At 46.5% G+C, this 22920-nt stretch overlaps 1 long non-coding RNA gene and 1 other non-coding gene across 2 annotated transcripts in view; both read left to right on the forward strand.

The window, feature by feature from the left end:
- LOC117976456 (uncharacterized) overlaps positions 1-16650 on the forward strand; it is a 33729-nt gene extending 17079 nt beyond the window's left edge. The window contains exon 3 of the long non-coding RNA XR_008621710.2: positions 8676-16650. This is a non-coding gene — a long non-coding RNA (uncharacterized LOC117976456). The remainder of the gene's footprint in view (positions 1-8675) is intronic.
- LOC112437655 (small nucleolar RNA SNORA8) lies at positions 8466-8604 on the forward strand. The gene has a single exon (XR_003026214.1). It is a non-coding gene; the product is annotated as a small nucleolar RNA SNORA8 (small nucleolar RNA).
- Positions 16651-22920: the final 6270 nt, after the last annotated feature.

Raw genomic sequence — 22920 nt, forward strand, 5'->3', positions numbered from 1 at the left:
GCTGAAATTGAGCCTCCTGTTATTCCCATTCTATCCCTCACTGGGTCCTCTATTTCTTTCTTCCTGTTTTTTGTTTGTTTGTTTGTTTGCTTTTTGTGACAGAGTCTCCCTCTGTCGCCCAGGCTGCCGTACGTTAGCGTGATCTTAGCTCACTGCAACCTCCGCCTCCCAGATTCAAGCAATTCTCCCACCTCAGCCTCCCAAGTAGCTGGGACTACAGGCGTGCACCACCATGCCCAGCTAATTTTTGTATCTTTAGTATAGATGGGGTTTCACCATGTTGTCCAGGCTGGTCTCAAACTCCTGACCTCAGGTGATCCACCCACCTTGGCCTCCCAAAGTACTGGGTCTACAGGCGTGAACCACCACGCCCGGCCACTTTCTTCCTTGTCTCTTACTTATCCTGTTTTCCTTCTCTTCCCTTTCTCCCTATTCAGCTACAGTTTTTTTTGTTTTTGTTTTTGAGACAGGGTCTAACTCTGTTGCCCAGGCTGGAGTGCAGTGGTGTGATGTCAGCTCACTGCACCTTCCACCTCCCAGTCTCAAGCAATCCTCCTGCCTCAGCTTCCTGAGTAGCTGGGACTAGGCTCATGCCACCACACCCAGTTGATTTTTGTATTTTTTGTAGAGACAGGGTTTTGCCATGTTGCCCAGGCCGTTCTTGAACTCTGGGCTCAAGCGATCCTCCTGCCTCAGCCTCCCAAAGTACCTGGATTACAGGCATGAACCACCTCACCCAGCTCTTCTAAAGTCTTAATCACTTACTGAATTACAGCTCTTACCCAGAACTCTCACCTGTCTTTTGTTACTACCTTCCAGGGCATCTTTAGGGTTGTTCCCATTTTCTTCTCCTCTTTGAAAACATCTCCTGTCTCTGATCACATGTCCTAGACCACCCACCTCCAAATCTCCTTTATGCCACCAGGTGATCTCAATACTGTCACTTCAGTCATAATTGCAAGATTTTTCTTACTGATTCCTTTTATCTTGCATTGGAACACAGGTTTGTTACACACCCCAATATCCGTTCTCTCCCTCCTTGATTTTCAGATGGAACATGGCTGCCCAGACTACAATTCACAGCCTCTCTTGCAGTTAGAAATTGTCCTGGAACAGGCTGGGCACAGTGGCTCACACCAGTAATCCTAGCACTTTGGGAGGCTGAGGCAGGCAGATCACCTGAGGTCAGGAGTTCAAGACCAGCCTGACCAACATGGAGAAATGCCGTCTCTACTAAAAATACAAAATTAGCCTAGCATGGTGTTACATGCCTGTAATCCCGGCTACTCCGGAGGCTGAGGCAGGATAATCGCTTGAACTCGGGAGGTGGAGGTTGCAGTGAGCCAAGATCGCACCGTTGCACTCCAGCCTGGGCAACAAGAAGCAAAACTCTGTCTCAAAAACAAAAACAAAAGAAAAAGAAATTGTCCTGGAACAAAGGGTTGCAATCAAAATTATTGTGTGCATTGTCCAGAAAATGTCCTTTAAAAAGGGTTATAGGCACTCTTTTTTGCTCCATCCTATTTCCTGCTGGGTAGAATATGGATGTGCAGCCTGGAGCTTGAGCAACCAGCTTGGATCATGAGGCCGTGTGCTAAGCACATCAGAGCGTTAAAACTAGAGGTGTCAGCTGGGTGGGGTGGCTCACGCCTGTAATCCCAGCACTTTGGGAGGCCAAGGTGGGTGGATCACCTGAGGTCAGGAGTTTGAGACCACCCTGGCCAACATGGTGAAACACTGTCTCTACTAAAAATACAAAAAATTAACTGGGCATGGTGGTACGCACCTGTAGTCCCAGCTACTTGGGAGGCTGAGGCAGGAGAATCGCTTGAACCCGGGAGACAGAGGCTGCAGTGAGCTGAGATCGCACCATTGCACTCTAGCCTGGGCAACAAAAGCGAGACTCCTTCTCAAAAAAAAAAACTAGAGGTGTCGGGGACAGTGGCTCACGCCTATAATCCCAGCACTTTGGAAGGCTGAGGCAGGCAGGTCACTTGAGGCCAGGAGTTCAATACCAGCATGGCCAACATAGTGAAACCCCATCTCTACTAAAAAATAATAATAATACAAAATACAAAAATTAGCCAGGGGGTTGGCACACACCTGTAATCCCAGCTAGTGGGGAAGCAAAGGTGGGAGGATCACTTGAGCCTGGGAGGTGGAGGTTGCGGTGAGCCAAGATCACGCCACTGCACTCCAGCCTTGGCAACAGAGCAAGACTCTGTCTCTAAAAACAAGAGGAAAATTAGAGGCGTCTTGAGTCTCTGATGATTAGGGGACCCCATACCAGCCCTGGAATGACCATCTGAATTCTGTTATTTGAGTGAGAAACTAAACTTCTATCACATTTAAGCCTTTTTTTTTTTTTTTTTTTTTTTTGAGACAGAGTCTCACTCTTGCCCAGGCCAGAGTGCAGTGGCACGGTCTCAGCTCACTGCAATCTCTGTCTCCCGGGTTCAAGGGATTCTCCTGCCTCAGCCTCCCAGGTAGCTGGGATTACAGGCACCTGCCACCACGCCCGGCTAATTTTTTTTGTAATTTTAGTAGAGATGGGGTTTCACCATGTTGCCCAAGCTGGTCTCAAACTCCTTACCTCATGATCCACCCACCTTGGCCTCCCAAAGCACTAGAATTACAGTCATGAGTCACTGCACCCAGCCTCCGCACTATTATTTTTTTAAATGTATGTAGCCAGATATACATTCTAACATATGGAATTTATAAAGTCATATTGCATATAAATCTAATTTACCTAGACCCATGCAAAAGTCATTAGACCCAGGGTGGGCCTTTCAGAGAGAACAGATAAAGGGTAGGGAATTCTACTGACTCAAAACCCTTCTGACTGGCTTTCACGGGCTTACCAGATTCCCCTAGCGCCACAGAAAACATCTCATAATAGCTTTAGTGTCCAGAGGCAGAAGATATTATAATATTTTGTAACTTTTTTGCGTAATTGTACTATTCTTGCAAGAACTTGCAAGAATAGAGGGAGTTCCCATACAACCTTCACCCACATTCCCCAAATGTTAACATTTTATCACATTTGCTTTATCATTCTCACTATATCTATATTTTTTTCTGAAACATTTGAAAGTAAGCTGCAGAAACACTGCCCCTTTACCTCCAAACACTTTTTTTTTTCTTGAGATAGGGTCTTGCTCTGTTGCCCAGGCTTGAGTACAATGGTATGATCGTGGCTCACTGCAGCCTCAACCTCCTGGGCTCCAACAATTTTCCCACCTCAGCCTCCCAAGAAGCTGGGAGTACGGGTGTGTGCAACCACACCCAGGTAAGTTTTGTTTTTTGTGTGTGTTTTTTTTTTTTGCATAGAAGAAGTCTCACTATATTGCCCTAGCTGGTCTCGAGCTCCCGAGCTCTCAAACTCCTGCCTTGACTTCCCAAAGCACTGGGATTATAGGCATGAACCACCACACCCAGCCTCTAAACACTTTGCATGTATTTCCTAAAAACAAGGAATTATGTGGGAACATAACCACAGTAAGACGATTAAAATCAGAAAATTCACCTTCATACAATACTATTAGCTAACCTAGCCCGGCCTAGCCTTGACATTTTTGAGGAGTCGGTTCTGCAGAATGTCCCTCAGTTTGGGAACATCTGTTGCTTTTCTCAGGACTAGATTCAGTTTGTGCATTTGTGGCAGGAATACCCCGGAAGTGATGCTGTGCTATTCTTAGTGCATCATAGCAGGAGACCTATGATGTCAGTGTGTTACTGGGGATGTTAATTTTGATCATTGGTTGAGATGGTGTCCACCAGCTGTCTTCACGGCAAAGTTAATATTTTCTCTTTGTAAAATAAGGATTATGTAGCCGGGCACAGTGGCTTAGGCCTGTAATTCCAGCACTTTGGGAGGCCAAGGCGGGCAGATCACCTGAGGTCAGGAGTTGGAGACCAGCTTGGCCAACATAGTGAAACCCCATCTCTACTAAAAAATACAAAAATTAGCATGGCGTGGTGGCTGGTGCCTGTAATCCCAGTGACTCAGGAGGCCGAGGTGGGAAACTCATTTGAACCCAGGAGGTAGAGGTTGCAGTGAGCAGAGATGGTGCCGTTGCATTCCAGCCGGGCAACAAGAGCGAAACTCCTTCTCAAAAAATAAAATATAATAAGTATTATGTGTGAAGCACTTTGAGACTGTGTCAATAACTGTGTAATCCTCCAACTTTCATTCAGACCTTTTAGCATTTATTGATGATTCTCTCTTTTTTTTTTTTTTTTTTGTGGGGGGCTACTGAGTCTTGTTCTGTCGCCCAGGCTGGAGTGCAATGGCGGGACCTCCGCTCACTGCAAGCTCCGCCTCCTGGGTTCACACCATTCTCCTGCCTCAGCCTCCCGAGTAGCTGGGACCACAGGTGCCCACCACCACGCCCGGCTAATTTTTTTGTATTTTTAGTAGAGACAGGGTTTCACCATGTTAGCCAGGATGGTCTCGATCTCCTGACCTCGTGATCTGCCCGCCTTGGCCTCCCAAAGTGCTGGGATTACAGGCGTGAGCCACCGTGCCCGGCCTAATGATTCTTGCCTAAATCAATTATTACTACGATAATTGGCCAATAGTGATATTGTAACACTTTTATTTTCTTTTCCGAGGAGGATTGTAATTTAGAATGACATGAAAACAAAAACCCAAGGACATGGTGCTTATCTCCATGAACAGTATATAAATAAAAATAATTTACCAATTAAGAAATCTCATCTTGGCCTTGTGCAGTGGCTCACGCCTGTAATCGCAGCACTTTGGGAGGCCGAGGCGGGCGGATCACAAGGTCAGGAGTTCGAGACCAGCCTGGCCAATATGATGAAACCTCGTCTCTACTAAAAATACAAAAAATTAGCTGGGCGTGGTGGCAGGCGTCTGTATTCCCAGTTACTTGGGAAGCTGAGGCAAGAGAATTGCTTGAACCCAGGAGGCGGAGCTTGCAGTGAGCTGAGATCGCACCACTGCACTCCAGCCTGGGCGACAGAGCAAGACTCTGTCTCAAAAAAATAAATAAATAAATAAATAAGAAAAGAAAAAAGAAATCTCTTTTTGAACACAGAGCATGTGTCTGGAGTTGTGCCAGACCTTAGGATTCAAAAGTAAATGAGTCCATGGGCCTACCACTGTGAACACGCCTGATCTCATCTGATCTCAGAAGTTAACCCAGGTCAGGCCTGGTTAGTACTTGGATGAGAGGCCAACAGGGAATACCACATGCTGTAACCTTTAAAAAAAAAAAAAAAAAGAGAGTAAATGAGATATCCCAGTTCTCAGGGAGCACAGTTGTTTAATAGGGGACATGTGAATAAATACAACACAGTAAGTGCTACTTCTAGAACCAGGCTCCTTGTATGGTAGGGTCTAGGGCTCCTCTATGGAGTGGTGTAAGATGACACACTTTCTTTGTCATCCAGCTATTTGCATACACTGAGAAAGATGTTGCTTTCTGGGAGGCAAAAACTTCAACACTATCTATTATTGATGTATCTGAGGATCTTGGGTGCCCAGGCAAGAGCAAGATTGCCAGAAAGGACTATAGAAGCCTTAAGAAAGATCTCACTTTAAAGAAAGGAAGAATTGGCTGGGTGAGGCAGCTATCCTAGCCTACGACCTTCATAGTTCTGGCTTGTGAAGTCTCACCTGATATCCTGTCAAACATGAAATATGCCCACATCTCATACTATATTAATCTATGTGTATATATATTAGTTTTATATGAGATGAGTTTGCTTGTTTTTTTGAGATGGAGTCTCACTCTGTTGCCCGGGTCTGGAGCAGTGGCTTGACCTTGGCTCACTGCAACCTCTGCCTCCTGGGTTCAGGCGATTCTCCTGCCTCAGCCTCCCGAGTAGCTGGGATTACAGTTGCCCACCACCACGCCCAGCTAATTTTTGTATTTTTATTAGAGACGGGGTTTCACCATGTTGGCCAGGCTGGTCTCAAACTCCTGACCTCAGGTGATCCACCTGCCTTGGCCTCCCAAAGTACTGGGATTACAGGCATGAGTCACCACACTCAGCCAAATTTTATATGAGATGAGTTTTATCAGTTGGTTGACATACCATTATAATTTGTTAGCATTTTATTAATTTTAATTGTTAAGTTTTTATAGTTTAAAACAAATACATATTGGCCAGGTGCAGTGGCTCATGCCTATAAAACCCGCACTTTGGGAGGCCGAGGCAGGAGATCACCTGAGGTCAGGAGTTCAAGACCAGCCTGGCCAACATGGTGAAACCTCATCTCTACTAAAAATACAAAAATTAGCCAGGCGTGGTGGCAGGTGCCTGTAATCCCAGCTACTTGGGAGGCTGAGGCAAGAGAATTGCTTGAACCAGCGAGGCGGAGGTAGCAGTCAGCTGAGATCGCCCCATTGTACTCCAGCCTGGGTGATAAGAACGAGACGACTTCTCAAAAACACAAACAAACAACAAAAAAAATACATTTTCTTAGGTCTCCAACCAGAAACCTTTTTGTAGGCTTTTACGTAGCTCATAGGCATTAGCAAGCATGCCTGACATGGCTAATAAGTTTTGTTAAGTTGAAAGAAGTTTCGTTTACTTTATCAAATGTCCTTGAGCTAGTAAAATTTTATTATTTTTGTTTGTTTGTTTTTTGAGACGGAGTCTCACTCTGTAGCCCAGGCTGGAGTGCAGTGGTGCGATCTCAGCTCACTGCAACCTTCTCCCTCCGGGTTCCAGAGATTCTCCTGCCTCAGCATCCTGAGTAGCTGGGACTATAGGCGTACACCACCACACTCGGCTAATTTTTTTTGTATTTTTGGTAGAGACGGGGTTTCACCATGTTGGCCGGGATGGTCTCAATCTCCTGACCTCATGATCCACCCACCTCGGCCTCCCAAAGTGCTGGGATTACAGGTGTGAGCCACCCCGCCTGGCCAGATTTAGTTCTTTTTTTTTTTAAATAAATAAATAAATAAATAAATCCATCTTGTGTTTGTTTTTGTTTTTGAGACAGAGTCTCACTCTGTTGCCCAGGCTGGAGTAAAGTGGCATAATCATAGCTCACTGCAGCCTGAAGCTCCTGGCCTCAGATGATCCTCCTACCTCAGCCTCCCTAGTAGCTAGGTCTACAGGTGTGTGCCACCATGCCCAGCTAATTTTTTGTATGTTTTGTAGAGAGGAGGTTAGGAGGTTTCACCATGTTACCCAGGCTGGAACCCTTTTTTTTTTTTTTTTTTTTTGAGATGTAGTCTTGCTCTGTCACCCAGGCTGGAGTGCAGTAGCATGATCCCAGCTCACTGCAACCTCCACCTTCTGGGTTCAAGCAATTCTTCTGCCTCAGCCTCCCGAGTAGCTGGGACTACAGGCTTGCGCTACCACACCCGGCTAATTTTTGTATTTTTAGTAGAGACGGAGGTTTCACCATTTTGGCCAGTCTGGTCTCGAACTCCTGACCTCGTGATCCGCCCACCTCAGCCTCCCAAAGTGATGGAATTACAGGCATGAGGCACCGCGCCCGGCCAGAACCCACCTTTTTATTGAGATATAATTTATATACCACAAGATTTTCCCATTTAAAGTGCACAACTGAATGGTCTTCAGTACAAAGAGTTGTGCAACCATCACCACTATCTAATTTTAGAACATTTCATCACTTCAGGAAGAAACTTTATGCCCATTTAAAGTCACTCCCCATCCTTCCTCCAGCCCCTGACACCCACTAGTCTACTTTTTGTCTCTATGGATTAGCCTTTTATCGACATTTTATCTAAATGGAATCATACAATATGTGGTCTTTTGAGATTTCTTTCAACTTAGCCTAATGTTTTGAGGTTCATCCATGTTGTAGCATGTATCAGTGCTCCATTCTTTTTTTTTTTTTTTTTTTTGAGACAGAGTTCCAGTCTGTTACCCAGGCTTGAGTGCAGTGGCAAGATCGACTCACTGCAACCTCCACCTCCTGGGCTCAGACGATTCTCCTGCCTCAGCCTCCCGAGTAGCTGGGATTACAGGCATGTGCCAACACACCCAGCTAATGTTGTATTTTTAGTAGAGACGGGGTTTTACCATGTTGGCCAGGCTGGTATTGAACTCCTGGCCTCAAGTGATCCACCTGCCTCGGCCTCCCAAAGTGCTAGGATTACATGTGTGAGCCACTGCACCTAGCCAGAAGCTGGAATTTTAGATCAAAGATCATAGATAGGCCAGGTGCAGTGGCTCATGCCTGTAATCCCAACACTTTGGGAGGCCGTGGCAGGAGGATCACTTGAGGCCAGGAGTTCAAGACCAGCCTGGGCAACACAAGGAGACCCTGTCTCTACAAATTAGCTGAATATGGTGGCATATGGCTGTGGTTCCAGCTACTTGGGAGGCTGAGAGGTGGGAGGATCGCTTGAGCCTGGGAGGTCAAGGCTGCAGTGAGCCATTATCATGCCACTGCAATCCAGCCTGGGCAACAGAGCAAGACCCTGTTTCAAAAAAAAAAAAAAAAATCTTGCACTGCATGGCATCTGCACCCAGCAGTTTATTCTTGCTAAGGTGTTCAAAGGTCAGTGCTATAGAAATTCAGTATCTGGCATCATTGGTTTTCTTGACTTTGTGCTTGTTAAACCTAGTATTTCTATTGATACAGTATTTGTATAGATTTCACAGAGTGCTTAGTTTGATATACTCTATAACAGTAAGCAATGCCTTTCTTCTTCCAGGGTGTTGAATTGAGAACCAGGCAGATCCACCACCTACAGTAAAGATGACCCTAAAGTGAATTGGTTGAAGAAATTAGATCCCAAAGATTCTTGGTGAATTTTCAAGTCTTCATCAGTATATCCATATTAAAAGGAGATGACAGAAGCCAAAATAAAAGAATTATGGGCTGACGGGACAACTGGATTAAAATAAGCATCAGTTTCGTTAAAAAGGGCTAACTTGAAGATAAATCTTTTGACTCCAGCTCTTTAGAGGATCTAAAGTGACCCTGATGGACAGTGGAAAAAATCACAACATGGAATCCCTTGGATAAAAATCTATTGACTTTGAATAATTTTGCCTAATGTTACATAATACACAATTGAAAAAAAAAAAAACCTTGGCCAGGCATGGTGGCTCACACCTGTAATCCCAGCACTTTGGGAGGCCGAGGTGGGCAGATCACAAAGTCAAGAGATCGAGACCATCCTGGCCAACATGGTGAAACCCTGTCTCTACTAAAAATAACTTACCTGGGCGTGGTGGCACTCGCCTGTAGTCCCAGCTACTCGGGAGGCTGAGGCAGGAGAATGGCGTGAACCCAGGAGGCAGAGGTTGCAGTGAGCCGAGATTGCACCACTGCACTCCAGCCTGGGCGAAAAGAGTGAGACTCCATCTAAAAAAAAAAGATTGTAGATAGGCCAAAGCCAAAACCAGGGGTGCAAAAGGGAAATAAATCAGGAGCCAAGTAGCCAAGTGTCAGGATCAGGATCCAGAAAGGCAGGATACAGCAGAGACACTAAAACCAGGAGCATGGTAAAAGTGAGACACTGGAGAAAGAAACCAAAGAGAACACTGTAACCGGGAGCCTAGCTAATCTTGCAGTTGGATTGAGAGGCAAACTGGGTGATTTTTCCACTGGCTGACCTTTTAGAAGTTCCAGACATGTTCTCCCAAAGGCACTAAGTTCTGGGTCCCAGAGAGGTGGGCTCATGGCACGGCTGATCTCAGAGTTGGTGCTTGTGCAGCTCCTGACACAAGGTGCCCCTCTAAATGAAGAGCCAAGGAGCACATGTTTATGGAAGGTCTACTTTGCGCCTCTTGTGGCAACACTCATACTTGGAGGCAGAGGCTACCATCAGAATATAAATTTTACCCTCAGGAAGATGAGAAGACAACTGGCTTAGAAACTAGCTTAGAACATTTCCAAGTTTGACACGGGGCCAGGGGCTGTCAAGCCTCAACCACAATGCAATCAACCACCAGCTCTATTCCACAGGCGCATGTCCAGGTCGGCTAATAAATGGAAAAGCCAGGATTAAGATTCAAGTTTCGGCCGGTCACGGTGGCTCACTCCTGTAATCCCAGCACCTTGGGAGGCCAAGGCAGGCAGATCATGAGGTCAAGAAATCGAGATCATCCTGGCCAACATGGTGAAACCCCGTCTCTACTAAAAATATAAAAATTAGCTGGGCACAGTGGTGCACGCCTGTAATCCCAGCTACTTGGGAGGCTGAAGCAGGAGAATCGCTTGAACCTGGGAGGTGGAGGTTGCAGTGAGCGGAGATCTCGCCACTGCACTTCAGTCTGGGTGACAGAATGAGACTCCGTCTCAAAAAAAAAAAAAAAAAAAGATTCAAGTTTCTTAGCCTGGGCAACAACGACGACAAAAAATTAGGAGCTTATGGTGGTGCAGGCCTGTAGTCCTGGCTACTCAGCAGGCTGTGGCAGGGGGTGTCATTTGGAGGCTGCAGTGAGCTATGATTGCACCACTACACTCCAGCCTGGGCAGCAGAGCAAGACCCTGTCTCTAAGAAAACCAAAATAAAATAAAAATAAAAAATAAATAAAATTTAAATTTCCTCAGCCAGGCGCGGTGGCTCACGCCTGTAACCCCAGCACTTTGGGAGGCCAAGATGGGCAGATCACCTGAGATCAGCAGTTCAAGACCAGCCTGACCAACACGGTGAAACCCTGTCTCTACTAAAAATACAAAAATTAGCTGGGCGTGGTGGTGTGCACCTGTAATCCCAGCTCCTCAGGAGGCTGAGGCAGAATTGCTTGAACCCAGGAAGTAGAGGTTGCAGTGAGCTGAGATGGTGCCACTGCACTCTAGCCTGGGTGACAGAGAGAGACTGTCTCTAAAATAGAGAGATAGATAAATAAATAAATAAAATTTAAGTTTTCCTACTGAAACGTGGGGCTTTTACGTCTGTATCATGGGAGGCTCAGAGGCACAGTGAAAGGGAGATGAAGAGGACTGAGGCTTGATTCTTTATTTTTTATTTTTTGAGACAGAGTCTCGCTCTGTCACCCAGGCTGGAGTGCAGTGGTGCCATCTCAGCTCTCCGCAACCTCCGCCTCCCAGGTTCCAGCGACTCTTCTGCCTCAGCCTCCCCAGTAGCTGGTACTACAGGCACGTGCCACCATGCCCGGTGGCGTGGTGTATTTTTTTATTTTTTGGTAGAGACAAGGTTTTACCATATTGGCAAGGCTGGTCTCGAACTCCTGACTTCATGATCTGCACACCTCGGCCTCCCAAAGTGCTGGGATTACAGGCATGAGCCACCGCGCCTGGCCTGAGGTTTATTTCTATGGGGAGGAAAAAAAAGCAGGGAAGGAGCACTGGAGGGAAAAGGGTTAAAGGAAGAGGAGTCCAAGCAGGGAGAGAGGAAGGAGAAGAATCAGAGAGCAACAGGGTCCCAAAGACCCAAGCTATGGGCTCTGCCCCTTGCTGGGGAGCTTCATAGTTAGACCAGGGATTCCCCCAAGAAGGTGGTACCATGCCCTAAGGGGCTCTTGAAATCTGCAGGGACATTTTTGGTTTTCACAATCAATGAGGAACGCTACCATTAAATGGTCAGAAACCAGGAATGCTAGACATCCTGCAGTATGTGGTGTAGGACAGGACTTTACAATGCCCACATTGGATATTGATGGAGGCAAAAATTTTTTCATGGAGGCCAGGCGTGGTGGCTCACGCCTGTAATCCCAACACTTTGGGAGGCTGAGGCGGGTGGATAGCTTGAGGTCAGGAGTTCAAGACCAGCCTGGCCAACATGACGAAACCCCGTCTCTACTGAAAATACAAAAATTAGCCAGGCGTGGTGGCATGCACCTGTAGTCCCAGCTACTCAGGAGGCTGAGGCAGGAGAATCATTTGAACCTGGGAGGTGGAGGTTGCAGTGAGCCGAAATTATGCCACTGCACTCCAGCCTGGGCCACAGAGCAAGATTCTGTTTCAGAAAAAAAATAAATAAATTTGGGCCGGGCTCGGTGGCTCACGCCTGTAATCCCAGCACTTTGGGAGACTGAGGCCGGTGGATCACCTGAGATCGGGAGTTCGAGACCAGTCTGACCAACATGGAGAAATCCCCATCTCTACTAAAAATACAAAATTAGCCAGGTGTGGTGGCGTATGCCTGTAGTCCCAGCTACTCGAGAGGCTGAGGCTTGAACCCGGGAGGTGGAGGTTGCGGTGAGCCAAAATCGCGCCATTGCGTTCCAGCCTGGGCAACAAGAGCGAAATTCCGTCTCAAAAAAATAAAATAAATAAAATAAATAAATTTTATCAATCATGGTGGTGTTTTTTGTTGTTGTTGTTGCTGTTTGGCAGGGTCTTAAAAATAAATAATTTAAATAAATAAAAATAAATAATTTCCTGATTTTCCAGCTTGCAGATAGCATATTGAGTGAGCCAGCTCCCCTAAAAAACCTTCTACGGCTCTCTAAATATATCGTATTGGTTCTGTTTCTCTGGAGAACTCTGACTAAATATATCAGTCTAGAACCTAACTCTACTCTGCATATAAGCACTGAGTATTGTAGCACATTTTTTATTTTACTTTATCATTTATTTATTTATTTATTTTTGAGACGGAGTCTTACTCTGTCACCCAGGCTGGAGTGCAGTGGCACGATCTCAGCTTACTACAACCTCTCTCTCCTGGGTTCGAGCGATTCTCCTGCCTTAACTCCTGAGTAGCTGGGACTATAGGTGCACGCCACCACGCCCAGCTAATTTTTGTAATTTTAGTAGAGACAGAGTTTCACCATATTGGTCAGGCTGGTCTCGAACTCCTGACCTCAGGTGATCCACCCACCTTGGCCTCTCAAAGTGCTGGGATTACAGACATCAGCTACCACGCCCAGACTTATTTTATTTTATTTATGTATTTATTTGAGACAGGGTCTTGCTCTGTTGCCCAGGGTGGAGTGCAGTGGTGCACCTTGGCTCACTGCAACCTCCGCCTCCCAGGTTCAAGTGATTCTCCTGCCTCAGCCTCCAGAGTAACTGGGACTACAGGCGTGCTCCACCACACCAGTCTAATTTTTTATATTTTTAGTAGAGACGGGATTTCACCATATTGGCCAGGTTGGTCTCCAACTCCTGACCTCATGATCTGCCTGCCTGGGCCTCCCAAAGTGCTGGGATTACAGGCGTGAGCCACCGCACCCAGCCTTATTTTATTTTGTTTATGTATTTATTTGAGACAGGGTTTCACTCTGTTACCCAGGCTGGAGTGCAGCGGTGCAATCATGGTTCACTGCAACCTCTAGCTTCCAAGCTCAAGTGATCCTCCCACCTCAGCCTCCTAAGTAGCTGGGACTGTAGGCATGTGCCATCACACCCAGCTAATTTTTTTTTTTTTTTTTTGAGATGCAGTCTCGCTCTGTTGCCCAGGCTGGAGTGCAGTGGCACAATCTCGGCTCATTGCAACCTCTGCCTCCCAGGTTCAAGCGATTCTCCTTCCTCAGCCTCCCAAACAGCTGGGATGACAAGCATGTGCCAACACGCCCAGCTAATTTCTGTATTTTTAGTAGAGACGGGGTTTCACCATGTTGGCCAGGCTGGTCTTGAACTCCTGACATCAGGTGATCTGCCCACCTCAGTCTCCGAAAGTGCTGAGATTACAGGCGTGTGCCAGTGCACCCAGCCAGACCCAGATAATTTTTGTATTTTTTGTAGAGATGGAGTTTCTCTCTTTCTCTTTTTTTTTTATTTTTACCTTTCACATTTTTATTGGCCTCCTGCTCCTCAAAGTGTACCCTGCTTCTTCTGGCTTAATGTCTCAGAACTTTGGTGTCGTTGGTCTCACACACCTCTTTACCATCCACTATCCGGGGGGTGGTGGTCTTATGGATGGTTTGCATGGAGTTGCTGCTGTCCAGGGCATCACCAAGATTGAAGTCCTCGCCGTCGTCTAGCAGGCAGCGATAGGTGGCGATCTCAGCCTCCTGATTGACCTTGATGTTTAGCAAGGACCTGTTCTCCTGGTCCTGGCGCTGCCCCTCTGCCTGGGAGATGGAGTTTTACAATGTTGCCCAGGGTGATCTCGAAATCCTGATCTCAAGTAATCCACCTGCCTCAGCCTCCCAAAGTGTTGGGATTACAGGCATGAGCCACCATGCCCAGCTGCACTTTTTTTTTTTTTTTTTTGAGATAGTTTCTCTCTTGTTGCCCAGGCTGGAGTGCAATGGCACAATCTTGGCTCACTGCAGCCTCCGCCTGCCCAGTTCAAGCGATTCTCCTGCCTCATCCTCCCAAGTAGCTGGAACTACAGGTGTGCGCCACCACGCCCAGCTAATTTTTGTATTTTTAGTAGAGACAGGTTTCACCATGTTGGCCAGGATGGTCTCGATCTCTTGACCTCGTGATCTGCCTGCCTTGGCCTCCCAAAGTGCTGGGATTACATGTGTGAGCCACCGCGCCTGGCCCCAGCTAATTTTTTGTATTTTTAGTAGAGACGGGGTTTTGCCATGTTGGCCAGGCTGGTCTCGAACTCCTGGCCTCAGGTGATCCACCCACCTTGGCCTCCCAAAGGGCTGCTATTACAGGCGTGAGCCACCACTCCCAGCCCCAGCCACCCATTTTAAATAATCGTGAAAGTTTTAGGGATTCGACTATCATATAAATTCTGTGCTTCATTTTGTGCAGGGCCCTCCCAAAAGTTATTTCCTCTTTTGGAAAGGATGTCACTACTGGCCACAGTACCCCTGGTATTTAAGTCAATGATGTTGTCCACCCATCCCAGTCTGTCTTTGTAATGTGCCAGTTAGGATGACTCCATAGCTACGCACAGGCATCTGGTTACTTCCTTATGTCTTCTAGTGTAGCCATGCCCAAGCATTTACATATTGAAATTTTGTATCTTATTTACCTTATTTTATTATAAATTAAATGCCATGTATTTCTCCTTTATATTAGGTCATTGTATTGTGGAGTTTCATTTTTGGAATTATGTGCATAAGTGGGTTATTTTCTATATTAATTTATTTTTTTATCTTCAACTTTTAAGTTCTGGGGTGCATGTGCAGGATGTTTAGGTTTGTTACATAGGTAAACATGTGCTATGGTGGTTTGCTGCACAGATCATCCCATCGTCTGGGTATTAAGCCCAGCATCCATTAACTGTTCTTCCTGATGCTCTCTCTCCCCCCTCAACCTCCCCGCTCCCATGAATTTCATTTCAGGAGAACAGAGAGAGTATTACAAAATGTTTGGTTAAAAGGAGGGTAATGGGCACGATCCAGTTGAAAATGACTGAGCAGACAAGGATATGGCCCCAATCACCATCCCCTTCCCATTTGGTGTGGCTTTGCATGAGATCTTAAACTCTTTAGGAAAGAGCTGCTTTTTTTTTTTTTTTTTGAGACGGAGTCTCGCTCTGTCGCTCAGGCTGGAGTGCAGTGGCGCCATCTCGGCTCACTGCAAGCTCCGCCTCTCGGGTTCACGCCGTTCTCCTGCCTCAGCCTCCCGAGTAGCTGGAACTACAGGCACCCGCCACCATGCCCAGCTAATTTTTTCTATTTTTAGTAGAGACGGGGTTTCACTGTGTTAGCCAGGATGGTCTCAATCTCCTGACCTCATGATCCGCCCGCCTCGGCCTCCCAAAGTGCTGGGATTACAGGCGTGAGCCACCGCGCCCGGCCGAAAGAGCTGCTTTTACACACTAATTAGCATTCAGTGTGTATTTGGTTTAGAGAAAGGCCAGCAAAAAAATCATCCAGGAACCAGGCACGATGGCTCACGCCTGTAATCCCAGCACTTTGGAAGGTCGAGGTGGGAGGATTGCTTGAGCCCAGGAATTCGAGACCAGCCTGGGCAACATGGTGAAACTCTTTCTCTACAAAATAAATACAAAAGCTAGCCGGACATGGTGGTGCACTCCTGTAGTCCCAGCTGCTTAGGAGGCTGAGGTGGGAGGATGGTTTATGCCTGGGAGGTTGCATTGAGCCTGAGATCGTGCCAATGTACTCCAGCCTGGGTGACAGAGGGAGACCTGGTCTCAAAAAAAAAAAAAAAGAAAAATGCAAAAACAGCAAAGGGATTATCCAGAGAAGGCAGAGGATAGCTCCTTTGTCCCAGATCCCTTGCGGGTATAAGCAACCTCCACTTCCTGGATCATAAGTAGCAGGGAACACCCAGCCACAAAAACCTGCCCAGTTACTCAGTGTGTCGGAGGGGTTTAAACCAGAGCGACTCCATCTTGAATAGGGGCTGGGTAAAAAGAGGCTGAGACTTACAGGGCTGCATTCCCAGGAGGTTAGGCATTCTAAGTCACAGGATGAGGTAGGAGGTCTGCACAAGATACGGATCACAAAGACCTTGCTGATAGAACAGGTTGCGGTAAAGAAGCTGGCCAAATCCCACCATAACCAAGATGGCGACGAGAGCGACCTCTGGTCGTCCTCGCTGCTCATGATACGCTAATTATAATTCATTGGCATGCTAAAAGACACTCCCAGCGGCAGCATGACAATTTACAAATGCCATGGGAATGTCAGGAGGCTACCCTACATGGTCTAAAAGAGGGAAGAACTCTTGATTCCGAGACTTGCCCACCCCTTTCCCAGAAAACTCATGAATAATCCACCCCTTGTTTAGCATATAATCAAGAAATAACTATAAGTATCCTTAGTCCAGCAGCCCAAGCTGCTGCTCTGCCTATGGAGTAGCCGTTCTTTATTCTTTTACTTTCTTAATAAACTTGCTTTCACTTTATGGATTCGCCTCTAATTTTTTCTTGTGCAAGATCCAAGAACCCTCTCTTGAGGTCTCGATTGGGACCCCTTTCCGGTGTTAAAGCAAACTAAATATGGCCTGAGAAGGACTCCGTATTTCTATATTTGAGTCCTTGTGGGTGAACCAAAACCTAGCTTAATAGGTAGACAATATTGAAAACCTAACCTAGAAGTATGCACCTGTAACAATAGCTAGGTCTTGGCCAATGCCTGTGGCCATACTTCAGCCATTCATACACTGCTGAGTGTTCAAAGTCTGTTCAAATAAGGCAAACAACGAGGTGTAACCAATCCAGCTGTTCTTTACCTTACTTCCAAATTCTGTACGTCATTTCCCATTTTTTGTCTATAAACCTTCTTCCACCACATGGCTGCGCTGGAGTCTCTGAATCTGCTGTGATTCTGGGGGCTACCCAATTTGCAAATTGTCATTGCTTAATTAAACGCCATTAAATTTAATTCGGCTGAAGTTTTTCTTTTATCACCGGTAACAACTGCGCAGAGAACAGCTGCAGACACTAAATGGAACTGAAGAGGACAAGCCCTGCCTGGGAAGGTCCGGAGGGTGGGAGGATGCTGAGTGGGGAGGAGGGGGTGCAGGGGCGCGGGGGTGTCTCTGAATGCAAATAGACATTGCCAGGCTAGGTGCAGTGGTTCATGCCTGTAATCCCAACACTTTGGGAGGCCAAGGCGGGCGGATCATTTGAGGTCAGGAGTTTAAGACCAGCCTGGCCAATATGGTGAAACCCCGTCTCTACTAAAAAATACAAAAATTAGCCGGGCATGGTGGTGGCGCCTGCAATCCCAGCTACTCAGGAGGCTGAGGCAGGAGAATCGCTTAAACCCGGGAGGCAGAGGTTGCAGTGAGCTGAGATCGTGCCATTGCACTCCAGCCTGGGTGACAGAGCAAGACTCCGTCTCCAAAAAAAAAAAAAAATTATATATATATATATATATATATATATATATATATATATAGCAAATAGACATTGCCCTCCCCCTTTTCCCTGGAAAGTATCTCAGAAGATTCACCTTTTCTGTTTGGCATTCATTATGGTTTTCCAAGGCCCACGGGAGGTCCTCCCTTCTTCAGTCCTATGATGATGAGGACTTCTCAACAGTCCTATCCGTTCCACTCCATAAAAGTTCTTGCCTATGTAAATTTTCCTCTGGGGATCGTCAGGCCTCCCTCTTCTTGCCAATTCAGGACTGCCAACCCCCCCTTTCAAATCCTGGCTTTGGACTTGATGTTTCAAAGCTTTCCTTCCTTCCTTGTTTGCCCTTTCCCGAGACTCAATACCAGTTCGCCTTTGCACCATGACCCAGAGCACAGGCCTAACCCACCCTCACTGGAGAATCAATTTCACTATTTTCCATTGCCTCATAACTGCTGACCAATCATGTCCTCTTTCAAGCCCAGACCTGACTCCCAAGCTCCTGGCCTGGGCTAGAATCCAAGGCCCTATTTGCCAAGGAGAAGAGGTTGGACAGTATTTCCAGCTGCTGCCTTGCTGAAACCAGAGCCTCATACCCGGTACCCTGACCTCATCAGTCCCATAGTTTGCATTACTCGTCTCTCAGAGGTGAGGAAGGGCTTTCACCACCAATATAACATTTTTTTTTTCACTTTTGGAAAAGAAATTAAGAGCATCCAGTGTCCAGTGTCTACCTCCAAGAGGAATAGCCCTGTTGGAAAACCTAAATTAGCCATTTGGGCAGCTCACCTATGTATTCTGCAAAGTCCTATTCTTTAGGGCATTTCTTGGGTTTGTACTGACCCACTGAATTTAAATGCTAGCAATAGGATCCAAGATTATATTCGAGATATCACTCCTTCCTTACACCTCAAACACAAACCAACAAAAACCCAGACATTTGCTAGGTGTAAAATCTACTAAGTCCATTAGAATTCTGAATACAATTCGATTTTTTTTCTTTTGATTATTTAGAAAGTATCTAGAGTATTGTGTCATGCAGTGGATTTTCTGGCAAATAATAAGCCCATTCTGACTTCCTTTAAGCCACCTTCTACTTTGGATTCCTTTCCTCCTCTTTCTTCCCCATTGGTCACCTTTCCCTACAAAAATGATCAAGCTCCAATTCCCATCCTTCTCCCTGTCTGTGTCTTGCAAATTTCACAAGCCTCTGGTGTCAAAAGCATGTTGATGGCCCAGTCACTGCTGCTCCTGCAAAGCGGCCAACTAGGTTCCTGGAGCTCCAGCCTTCCTGGCTTCCCCAGGGAGATGAGAGTAAGCTCTGGTTTCAACGATGTGGGGGATGTCTTAGGGTAGGGAGAGGCTCAACTTCGAGTTGCAGCTGGTTTGTCCTAGTGTATTTAAAATCAAACATATGTGGCCGGGCAAGGTGGCTCACGCCTGTAATCCCAGTACTTTTTAGGAGGCCGAAGCAGGTGGATCACCTGAGGTTGGGAGTTTGAGACGAGCCTGACCAACATGGAGAAACTCCGTCTCTACTAAAAATACAAAATTAGCGGGGCGTGGTGGCACATGCCTGTAATCCCAGCTACTCGGGAAGCTGAGGCAAGAGAATCCCTTGAACCCAGGAGGCAGAGGCTGCGGTGAGTTGAGATTGCACCATTGCACTCTAGCCTGGGCAACAAGAGCGAAACTCCACCTCAAAAAAAAAAATCAAACATATGTTGCCTTGATTAATTTTCTCCCAAAACCCTCTCCTGTCTGGACTGCATAGGAGATTCATATTCCTTCTATTAACACAGCGTTCACCCTGTTCCTTATAAACGAATCTGTTTTGCCCCGTGCTTAGCACGTGAGCCTGCCCATGTTCCTTGCTCACGGTTGCATGACAAAGCATCCTACCTCAACTGACAACCATTGCTGGCAGGCCCAAATTGCCGGGAGGTTTCTTGGCGCCTCAGGGGGTGGGAGCAGGATGAAAATTCAGCTCACCCAGCCTCATTACAATTAGGATTATTACTCGTGTCTCCATGCCCAGCCTGTCAGGCTGGGAGTGCCCGAGGAAGTGAGATTTGCTAATTCTTTAAATATTGAGTCAGCAAGGTATGACCTAAATAGTAACTCTCTATTAAATAGAACTTTAATTACAAAACAACAGCAATAACAATAACAGCAAATCTGTTTTTCCAGTCTAGATGTTATTACCTAGGTCAGGCCAGATAACCAAATTTACTGTACAGACTTCATGGGGTGCTTTTGGAATATGTACAGCACCATAACCACCCTGATGTTCCTGTTTCCAGGCCATCAAGTTCAAATCGAAATCTGAGAATTCCTATCAGGAAAGCTCATGACCGCCCTTTGAGAGATTTTGTAAAATTGAGCAAAGCACATCCTGACAGATATTTAGATATAGTGCTACAGTCCATTTTGACAAAAGGAGATCATGAAACTATATTTTAAAAATCAATTTTTTTTTGAGACAGAGTCTCATTCTGTCACTCAGGCTGGAGCGCAGTGCCACAATCTCAGCTCACCGCAACCTCTGCCTCCCAGGTTCAGGCGATTCTCCTGCCTCAGCCGCCCAAGTAGCTGGGACTACAGGCCTCTGCCACTATGCCCAGCTAATTTTGTATTTTCAGTAGAGATAGGGGTTTCACCATGTTGGCCAAGCTGGTCTGGAACTCCTGACCTCAAGTGATCTGCCTGCCTCAAAGTCAGGAGTTCAAGACCAGCCTGGCCAACATGATGAAACCCCATCTCTACCAAAAATACAAAAAATTAGCCAGGTGTGGTGGCCTGCACCTGTAGTTCCAGTTAATTGGGAGGCTGAGGCAGGAATTGCCTGAACTCAGGAGACAGAGGTTGCAGTAAGCTGAGATTGTGCCACTGCACTCCAGCCTGGGCGACAGAGCAAGACTCCATCTCAAACCCAAACAAACAAACAAACAAACCAAAAGACCTTTGAAGGGAAAATGATAATATGATAATACGAAGGGCAAAATTGTGATCCATCTGGCTTGGTTTATTATGTTTTTTTCCCCAGAATCCAGTCCCAATCAAAGTGTGTAAACAGCACATAAGACTGTGTTACCTGGGTCGGGCACATTGGCTCACGCCTGTAATCCTAGCACTTTGGGAGGCTGAGGTGGGCAGATCACCTGAGGTCAGGAGTTCGAGACCAGCCTGGCTAATATGGTGAAACCCTGTCTCTACTAAAAATACAAAAATTAGCTGGGCATGGTGGCGGGCGCCTGTAATCCCAGCTACTTGGGAGGCTGAGGCAGGAGAATCACTTGAACTCAGGTGGCGGAGGTTGCAGTGAGCCAAGATCGTACCACTGCACTCCAGCCTGGGCGATAGAGCAAGACTCCGTCGAAAAGAATAAATAAATAAAGACTGTGTTACCTGCACTTCTGCCATTCACCATTCCAAGGAACTGCCTGTTGGGCCCAGGCGTTTCCAGAAAAAAAGTGAAGTGCAGATGACTAGGTGAAGCTCAGGATTTTGGGGAGGGTGAAACTACTCTGTATGATATTATAATGCAGATACATGCACGTCATTTTACATTTGTCCAAGCCCATAACGTACGACACCAAGAGTGAACCTTAATGTAAACTATGGGCTTTGAGTGATGATGTTGTACAGGCCCATTGATGGTAATGTTACTGGAAAGGGGTCCCAGTTCTGACCCCGACAGAGGGTTCTTGGATCTCACACAAGAAAGAATTTGAAGCCAAGCCATAGAGGAAAGTGAAAGCAAGTTTATTAGGAAAGTAAAGGAATAAAGAATGGCTGTTCCATAGGCAGAACAGCCCCAAGGGCTGCTAGCTGGCAACTTTTATGGTCATTTCCTGATTATATGCTAAACCAGGGATGGATTATTCATGAGTTTTCTGGAAAGAAGTGGGCAATTCCTGGAACTGAGGGTTCCTTCCCTTTTTAGACCATATAGGGTAACTTCTGGACATTGCCATGGCATTTGTAAGCTGTCATGCCACTGATGGGAGTGTCTTTTAGCATGCTAATACATTATAATGAGCATGTAATGAGCAGTGAGGATGACCAGAGATCACTTTCATCCCCATCTTGGTTTTGGTGGGATTTGGCCAGCTTCTTTACCACATCATTTTATCAGCAAGGTCTTTGTGACCTGTATCTTGTGCCGACCTCCTATCTCATCCTGTGATTAAGAATGCCTTAACCTCCTGGGAATATAGCCAGTAGGTCTCAGCCAGCAGGTCTCAGCCTTATTTTACCCAGCTCCTGTTCAAGATGGAGTAGCTCTGGTTCAAATGCCTCTGACAGTAACAAAGGTACCACTCGGGCGGGGGATATTGATAATGGGGGAGGCTGTCCTATATGGGGGCAATAGGTATATGAGAAGTCTCTGTATCTTCCTCAGTTTTGATGCAAACTTAAAACTGTTCTAAATTATTAAAGTCTATTGGAATAAAGAAAAATGCAAAGTGCTGGTACTAGTGCCTTAATTATAAAATGCCTTACCTACATTTCTCATAGCCCCAAAGTACTATCTCTCCATTGAGGACGATCAGATAACCTTCTAATTAAAAGGTTGGGCCGGGCACGGTGGCTCACGCCTGTAATCCCAGCACTTTAGGAGGCTGAGGCGAGAGGATCACCTTAGGTCGGGAGTTCAAGATCAGCCTGGCCAACATAGCGAAACCCCGTCTCTACTAAAATACAAAAATTAGCCAGGCGTGGTGCTGGGTGCCTGTAATCCCAGCTACTCAGAAGACAGAAGCTAAAGAATTGCCTGAACCCAGGAGGTGGAGGTTGCAGTGAGCCGAGATCGTGCCACTGCACTGCACTCCAGCCTGAACGACAGAGCGGGACTCTGTTCAAAAAACAAACAAACAAACAAACAAAAAAAGTTGCTGAAGAAACTAAAATACATCACAAAAAGCTCCCCCCACCTTTTTTTTTTTTTTGAGATGAGGCCTTGCTCTGTCGCCCAGGCTGGAGTGCAGTGGCATGACCTCGGCTCACTGTAGCCTCCACCTCCTGGGTTCAAATAATTCTCTTGCCTCAGCCTCCCAAGTAGCTGGGATTAAAGGCATCTGCCACCACGCCCAGCTAGTTTTTGTATTTTTAGTAGAGACAGTGTTTCGCCGTGTTGGCCAGGCTGGTCCTGAACTCCTGACCTCAGGTGATCCGCCTGCCTCGGCCTTCCAAAGTGCTAGGATTACAGGCGTCAGCCACTGCGCCCGGCCTGCCCCGCTAATTTTTGTATTTTTAGTAGAGACAGGGTTTCGCCATGTTGGTCTGGGGCCAGGCTAGTCTT

The sequence above is a fragment of the Pan paniscus genome, chromosome 19, assembly GCF_029289425.2.
Source record: "Pan paniscus chromosome 19, NHGRI_mPanPan1-v2.0_pri, whole genome shotgun sequence".
Classification (NCBI taxonomy): domain Eukaryota; kingdom Metazoa; phylum Chordata; class Mammalia; order Primates; family Hominidae; genus Pan; species Pan paniscus.